This window comes from Crocodylus siamensis, chromosome 2 (genome assembly GCF_052110815.1).
Source record: "Crocodylus siamensis isolate JL-2025a chromosome 2, ASM5211081v1, whole genome shotgun sequence".
Lineage (NCBI taxonomy): Eukaryota > Metazoa > Chordata > Crocodylia > Crocodylidae > Crocodylus > Crocodylus siamensis.
Genome location: NC_143396.1, coordinates 73,617,847 through 73,626,485, shown reverse-complemented (window position 1 = coordinate 73,626,485; position 8,639 = coordinate 73,617,847).

Here is an 8,639-nt window from a genome sequence, read left to right as displayed (position 1 = left end):
CCCAATGTAAAAAACAAAACAAAACAAAACAAAACAAAGGAAAGGAAAACCAAACCAGGATGCTCAGCTTTCATTGTATTAGGATGAAATGCTTTAAAAACCCAATATATTCATTATATAATTATATTGGTTTCTAATCTTAAGAAGTATAAAGTATTAGCCAATTGGCTGACTTTTTTTTTTCCCCCATGAAGTGCATATCAAGATTTAGCAATTTCTGCTAGGAAATTCAGTAGTTTGTGCTACAGATATAGACCTAAAAGTGTAATTATACTCTAAAAAGTCTGTATAAAAATGTTACCCTGGGGCCCTATGTTTATTGTTTCTCAGTGACTTCAGATCAAAGGTTCTCAATTTACAAGAATAATATATGCCTTTTCTAACTGCCAGACCTGTAAACTCAGTCTGGAATCTAAAAGTCAAACTCTACTCCTAGTTCAAGAATGATTTCTGAACAAGATTTTGAAAATGGAACTTTGCTAACAAGTCTCTTGGTAATTCTTGAGTCATACAGAAGCCCTCTTCATTCTTCCACAGACCTTTTAGTTCTTCAAGGTTAAATATGAAGGAAACATAGTAAAAAATATTATTTTTTGCATTTGTTAAAGTGATCAAATACCTCTGGCTATACTGGCTGGAACAATTCTTTTGTGGAAGAAGATACTACTTTTATGTAGCTCCTTTGCTAGCCAGGAGAAAAGACATTTGCCTGCTTATTCAGTTAATTTTATGGTATCACAGCATGCTACAAGCCCTGCCTATAGGTCTATGCAATGTTCACAGTATTAGTGAAAATCCTTTTAACACGGTAATCTAGTTTATTGGCGTCTGTGGAATCATAAGTGTCTTGGAAGATTTTTTGTGGGATTTCTGCAGAACCACATAGATATTTTATGGAGCATATGAATTTCTGGAATTTTTACACATTTGCCCATGAGACTTCTTTCTCATGAGGTTGTGAATATTTACAAACGTATTTATGACATGTTGTATTACATTACATTTAGATTAAAACGTGTCAGAGAAAGAAAAGTTGGCTTCATTTCCAAATAGATATGAGCAATATCTCACTAAAGCTAATACAAAATCTTTTGGATAACATAACATCTGTAAAATGCATCTGACATCAAATATTTAATACAAGAACACTTTTCCCACCCAAGAGATTTAAAAAAAAGTAGCCTTTAAAAAAAGACCTTGAGAGTTGCTAATTTCTGCTCACTGAAGTCATTGCAGTGATGCTTGACCATCTGAGAAACAAAAATGATTTTACCCATGACCATTTATAAAGTTTATAAAACTTTGTTTCATGGGAAGATATTTATTTGAGATAAATGTTTGTCTCATTGCAAAAAGTGTTTTTTACATTCAAAAACAAAGTTAATGAGCATCTCTAGTCCCAATTCTGAAACCACTGATACATGGTACATTTGATAAATACGGAGAATCCTTTCGGGACTCAGTGAGTACATCTATACGAGACATTTACTGCAGAGCTTGCTAATTAGTTCCACAGTAAAACATCACCATCTACACATGTAATGCTACCAGGCTGCAGTAGACTCGTTAATACTGCTGCAGTATAATCCAGCTAAACGGAAGTAGTACCTGGAGGCAGCATTGTTTTGTGCACCGCAGCACATGTGTAGATAGTGACAGGGCTGGCTAGGGCACGAAGCTGCTTATGCATGGGGGCTGCCTGCTGGCTAGCCCCTCACTGGAGCACCCTTGTGCTCCAGCCAGCCCCTCTGCAGCATATTTACAAATAAATGTAATGCTTGTACATGCCCAATGAATACCAGAAGCTCATAAGTCACTGAAACATAACTTTTACAGTTTTCTACTCATATAATTATAGCAGAAATTATTCTAGTCCACAATTTGAAAAGATGCTGTAGCATAACATTGTGCATTATTGCCAGAGTCAATCTTGGCTGTATATTTTCTTTGTTTATCCTATAACAACAATATTGTAGAAAGTCATACCAATTTAGCAAAGTATTGTGCATAAGCCAGTCTTTACCATAGTCATTATCATCCAGTATAGGGAACAAGAGAAACTCATGTGGTGCTTTGGAAACCTCATCATGCAAAATCATGAGGCACACAGATGTTATGTATGATTCATGTGGAAAGCAAAGTAGCATATCTTATTTAAGACAGCTAACAAAATAAATAGATTTGGACCTAGTGACTGATCATGTTTTATTTATTAACGTTGTTTTCAGTACTTTGAGACCCTTACTTATTACATCCCCAAATACTTTGATTTCTTTTAACAACTGGTCCAGATTTCAAGTCAACATTTTGCAAATGGAAATGACCACATTATTAGATAAACAGGAAAGTACACTAAATTATCACAAAATGTCAATTCAAACACTGTGCTAATAAAGGAAATATCACAAATCTGTTCAAGGAATTTTTATTGACATAACAGTCCTAGTTATTGTCATATGTTATGGAAAAATTCAAATATTCATGAATGTGCACAATCAAGTTACTATTTCCAAACTGCTTCCCCTATTTTGAGTTGCACTTAAGTTAGGCTAGGATAAAGCATGATACAGCTCTAGAAAACAACTCCTTCATGAATAGAAGTTAAAAACACTAACTGGTTTCTTGTTAAAAGGATATCAGACATCTTTGGAAAATGCCTAAATAAATAAGTGGAATGCTTTGTCTAGGTACTAGAAAGATCATGAGTGCCCTTCGCTTCTGAAAAAATCAAGCTAGACTTCCAGCTGCTACCTGCTGCTAGAACTTCTAGCAGCAGAAACAGGTGAGTATAAAGATGCCCTAACCTTTAGTACCAAATGTTGTTCAGGTTCTATTTGCTCATAGATACACATGTATTGCAAATGTGGAGTGTGGATCTCAGTGCAGGTGGTAGAGCTGAAAAACTGGTTAGAGTATCCATCCATTATGGGTTTTGGGGGGTTTTTTTGAGAGGAAAAAACAGAGGGAAAACAAAACATTCAGAACTATTCTTCCAGTGAACAGCTGTGAAAAGAGAGGCAATCAAGATGCTAGACCAAATTAACAGCAGAGTAGAAATTAAGAACTGATATGGATAATTCTAGTATGTATAAAGTGTTGTCTTTAAAGTATCCATTCAAAATGCTAGTTTTTTGTGGAAAATATGTATGTTTTTGATCACAAAATAATAATAAATAATTCCCTTAGAGATCCATTTTTCCCTGAAAATATGTATACGGTCATAGAGTGAACATAAGCTCTACAGTATTTTCATCTATCACACTTGATTTTATTGAGATTTCAGCACTATACAAGTGACTAGAAGGTAGCACATACTGATCTATTTTATTTGCTGGACAGGTACAATAAATGCAAATTTGTTAAGAGAATAAAAGTAAGTAAAAACTATGTGCATCTCTACCTTTTTCTTTCTATATTTTATTGCTTTTATATGATTTTATTACTTTTATGTGATGTGATTCTGTAAGGGGCCCAAACAACTGAAATGAAGTCTGTACTTAGACAACATTGTGCCAATATCTTACATGTTCTTTCTGCATCATTGATGGGTTGTTGTTGTTTTAATTATCAAATGTCACATGCTATTAATCATAGGGACTTGAGTCCATCCAATAACTACAAGGAGTTTATAGGTTTGGCTGGAAAGCCATTATGAAGTTTATAGCTATTAGTGAAGCCTTGGCTGCTCTATAGATGTATGTAATAGAAGTTCTCACATGGGAATCAACTCAACGGAACCATGCAACAATGAGAGGGCAGCAAGGGCCTATGGCCTCTGCTCTCTGGTTCAGTATTGCAAAGAAAAACTGGAATTCATTGGGACCTGTCAGCTTTGAAACATCTCAGTTCAACTTTATTTCAGCAAAGATCAAGTGGAGAAGGCTAATCTTGTTTTCTAGACACTTAAATCCCATTTTCCCAGGCAGCTTTACCCCCTGGTTTGTCTAAATGTGTCTTTAATAGAATATCTTATTCTAAAGTGCTTTTTTTTTTAGTTTGATAGGCACAAAAGCACTGAATACATCAGTGTCATCATTATTGTTTCCAAAACGTAGATAAATAAAAGACCACAAGACTTCTATTGAAAGGCCAGTGTGTCATTAACACTCCTACAGTACACTTATACTTTATGAAAACATTTAATCATGTTTATTTTAGAAGTTTTTGTTTTTAATTCTTAAAACAGTTAAATTATTACATATTTAGTAAATATCCTGAAATGGGAAAAACAACCCATCCTTTTATCCCCAAATATGTTCAGATCTGTTGGGAGTCTACAGTTGTAGCCAACTAATTTTGGCTCATGTTTAAACATAAGATTGGCAGAGCTGCAGTTTCATTAATGTCTGGTATATGAATGGTATCCTGCTGCTCAATCAGTCATAGGTATGCTACCAGAATACTTGAAGATGAAATGAGCAAAAGCTATATATACACACACTCAGTTTAGCTGCCAAAAAAACCTTCCTAAAAAGCACTGGAAAAGTTAAGACTTTCCTGTATATAATTGTAACTAGACAAAAATGGTTTTATGTTACTTTTGAGATCTGTTCTCAGTGCATTTGTATTATGCAACAAAAATATGATGTTACTGCTGTCATTTCAAAGAGTGAAGCTGAAGTGTCTATGTTGTGTATTAGTAATATAATTCAGTTTTACTGTGTGCTTCATCAAGAGATATTTTTGTTAAGTTTCAGTCAGTTACCTATGAAAGCCCACTAAAACCAAAGGGGCTGAACAGATTCCATTTGCGCTGAAAGTTAAAAGCAGCTATTTTCTTATCAAAATGGACATGCTTGCAAAATTTAACCAAAATATTTTTTTTTAATACTATTGGTGAAATCCTAGCTCTATGGACATCAGTGGTAGAACTGAGATTTCACTTTATTGCTGCCTATGCAAGAAGTTAAAGGATCAACAGTTCTTTTGCACTTTGGATACAGGTTTTTAAAATTATTTCTTTTTTGTATGTAAGTCTTGATTTTCAATGTTTGTGGCTGTGCAAAGTGGTGAAAAAACTGAGGTGCAAGTCTTGGTACTGCCAAAAAAAGATCCTTGAGTCTCCATGAAGTTCAGTGCTGTACAGAAAGTAATGACGCTGCTCTTTTTCCAACTTAGCACACTTCTAGTTCTTTCATTCTAGGGAAACTGAAGCTTAATTTTAGAGTACACATGAAAAGGCACATGGGAGATTTGTTCTTTGTTGCAACAAACTCTTTCTGTTAAATATGGAATTTGTATTTTTTATTTGAAGCCAAGAATTCAGTGAGGTGTTACTAATACTTTAATAAACATTCCTTCTTCACCTGTAATAAAGCTCAGGTGCATACACTCATAGACAACAGAATTGTAGGGTTGGCTATATTCCAAGTAACATTTTCCCCACTACTAAAATAATCATGTCTTTTAACCACAACCAAAGAATAAGTCAGGGCTTCTAAAGGAGAAAAATAATGACACTGCAAAAGTATTTTTCATGATTGTCATTGAGGCAGAGATGATTCAGCAGTATGAGAGAGGAATTAAATTCTGTAAGAAGCAGGGAAATTAACCCAACCTACCCTTAAGATCAGTGAAAATATTTTACAAAGTCTTTCTGGAATACTAGGGTAAAAACTATGTTAAACTATTGTTATGCACCTAATCCTCAGTGTTGTGACACAATCTCTCATTTTATTGAAAACCAGCTGGCATCTATTTGAAGTGTTAGCTTTCATAAATCTCATCCCATACTCCAGGCTCATGCATAAATATCTCCAATTTCTATCAGTAGAAATGTAGTCTTGTACAAAACTACTTCTCCTATTAATTTCGACTGGATTAGTCATTACCAGGGATCTGGGTTTTCTGTTTCCCATGGAAAAACAGAAGAAAACATGGATTTTTCCCCTTTACCAGAAGAAAATGCAGATTTTTCATTTTAATGGAGAAACCCATGGATTTGCACTCTCTGCAGGTTGGCAGAGTTCTAGCCAGCAAGGGGCTGGGGGGGAGTGGGAGGAGGGCACTTAGGCAGGGAGCACATGTACATATATATACACACACATGACCACCAGGCAGCTGGAGAGCAGCTCCCACAGGTAAGTCTGGTGGGAGCGAGAGGGGATTGAGGCTCCCATAGGGAGGGAGGGAGGGAGTTGGGTAGGGCTGGGGCTGGGTGGGTGCATGGTGCTTCAGGCCCGAGGCCAAGATGCACAGCCATAGGGCCCTGGCATGGAGCAGGATGGGGCTGTGGGCAGCTCATCTGGGGGGGCAGGGTGGGGCCAGTTCCCTGCTGCTGCACCCTCTCCCAGAGGGAAGGTGGGACCTGTGGCCCTCCCCAGATCTCTGTGTGGGGCAGGGTCAAGGGTGGGTGTGGGCTGCCTGCTGTGGGATCCCCACCCTGGTGCCCTCCCCTATGGCCTCTGTAGCTCAGCAGGTGTGACCCAATGCTGCAGGTCAGAGCAGGGCCATGCAGGGATCAACTTGCTGCTGCAAGTTCTGCGCTGCCCTGGCGAGGCATTCCCAATCTGTCCGGCAGCGGCAAGAGACACAACTCTGTGCTGATGCTCCCGTGCAGGCAGGGGATGCCTCGCCAGGGCAACGCAGAGCTTATGGTGAAAAGGAGGCCCCTGTGTGGGCCCACTCTTCCCTGCCGTGCTGGGTCACACCCACTGGACTGCGTAGGCTCCAGGGGAGGGCAACAGGATGGGGAGCTGACGCTGCAGCTGGAAGCCTGCACCCACTCTGCGCACAGATCTGGGGAACATCATTCCCCCTGCCCGCCTCCCCCTCCACGACAGTGTGCAAAGTAGTGGGGAGCCAGCTCCATCCCCAACACAAGCGCGTAGCAGGCAGCAGTGGGGGGAAGCTGGGCTCCATGCTCCACTCGACCGCAGCAGCTACCACCTTCTGCAGGCAGCAGCTGCCACTCAAGAAGTGCTGCAAGGGGCAGGAGGCAGCGGACCCCGGTCCCTGGCCCCATAGTCCTGGCAGCTAGTGGACCCCTCTGGCAGCTCAGGGGGTGGGGGTGGTGAGTGAGGGGCACCAGCAGAGCCAGGCAGATATGGAAAGTGGGGAGTGAGGGGCACTGGCAGGGCTGGAGGGCTGTAGCTTGGGAGTGAGGGGCCTGGATCTGCATTCTATGAGCAAAGGGGCAGGGGGAGCTCTGATTTTCCATTATAAAAACAAAACAAACACAATCTTATTACCAATATTTACAGGTATTCTTCCAAATGGCTTTAAAATTGTAAATATAGCAAGAAAACATTGTGTTCAACTGATACCTATATATATAGTGGCCTTTCATTTTAATCACACATTTTGGAGTTTTAATCAGAGAATTTGCTGCTGCTTTTTTTTTTTTTTTTTTAAATCAGGGAAAACCAGAATCCCTGGTCATTATTCTGGACTTCTGAAAATCAAGGTCTAACATTTTTGGACAGAGGACCGCTTCAGTTTACAAAGTTAACACACACCAAAAGAGATATTGTGTTTTTCAAAGGACCATACAAAGGAACGTCAATGAAGAGCAATTTTTTGATAGAAGATCACTAAGGAGTCTGAGTTCAAGTTAAAAACAGTGAAGATGAAAAATCATTCTGGAATAATAAAACTAGAAGTATTGCAATACAAGCTCACACCCTCTATAAAATATTGAAACCATTTTTTAAAATACATAAAAAATTAATACATGTATGCCCGGGCAGCCGTGTACATGGGATGGATGTGAAATGTTCACATGCACTCAGATCCATGAATAAACAGTCAATCATCCCTATCCCCTACTCCCAACCATCCCAGTCTGATAGCTGCCAAAATTCAGCATTGTCTGTGGACCTACCAAATAGGAAAGAGAAATTTGTTTGTCAATACAAGCTAGTATGAACTGGAAGTAATTGAGAAAGAATAAAACATGGGCCCTGTCACAATGCCATCTACAGTCTCATCTTAGGATAGTGCTTCTATCCCAGAGAGGCAGGCATTTTCCTCTCTCTTGGGCAGCCATTGACATTTGACCTCCACAGTGGACCAGGCACCTTGCCACAATCTTTTAGTTCCCTTTCTACCTACTGCCAAAAGGTCCTAAAGAAATACATCTCTCATCGCCAGTGTTAAAACAAAGATACCAATAGCAGATTGTATATGTCATCTATGAATAATAACAATCAACTCCAAGATATAAGGGCCATCTTCCAAGAAACCCATTCAGAAAATTTAATTCTGAGCAAAACTTTAACAGACAAAAAGGTCATCAGCAGAACTACTAAAACTTGGAATGCCTTTTCTGTGGGAAATTTAATTTAAAAAAAAGGTTCATGCTAAATGAAATTTCTGAAAATAAATGGTTTCAGAAACATCCAAATGAACCTGTCTAAACACCTTGCTTGTTAAGTTCCAGCCACAGCTTTTTAACTTTATTAGCTTGATTTTCATATGATGTACAAAACAATAATCAAAACGTTTTTTCACCATATCAATATGAAATGTTTTATTAATTGTTGTTAATGCCATTAACAAAATTGGCATGTTCCTTTTAAAATATGCCCATATTTAAACTGCATTTTCCAAAGGGAACTTAGAGAATATGAATATTTTTTTATTAGCATTCGTCAGCAGCAGTCCCAGAGTCTTATGTCTTCTGAGGGAGCAGGCTTCTG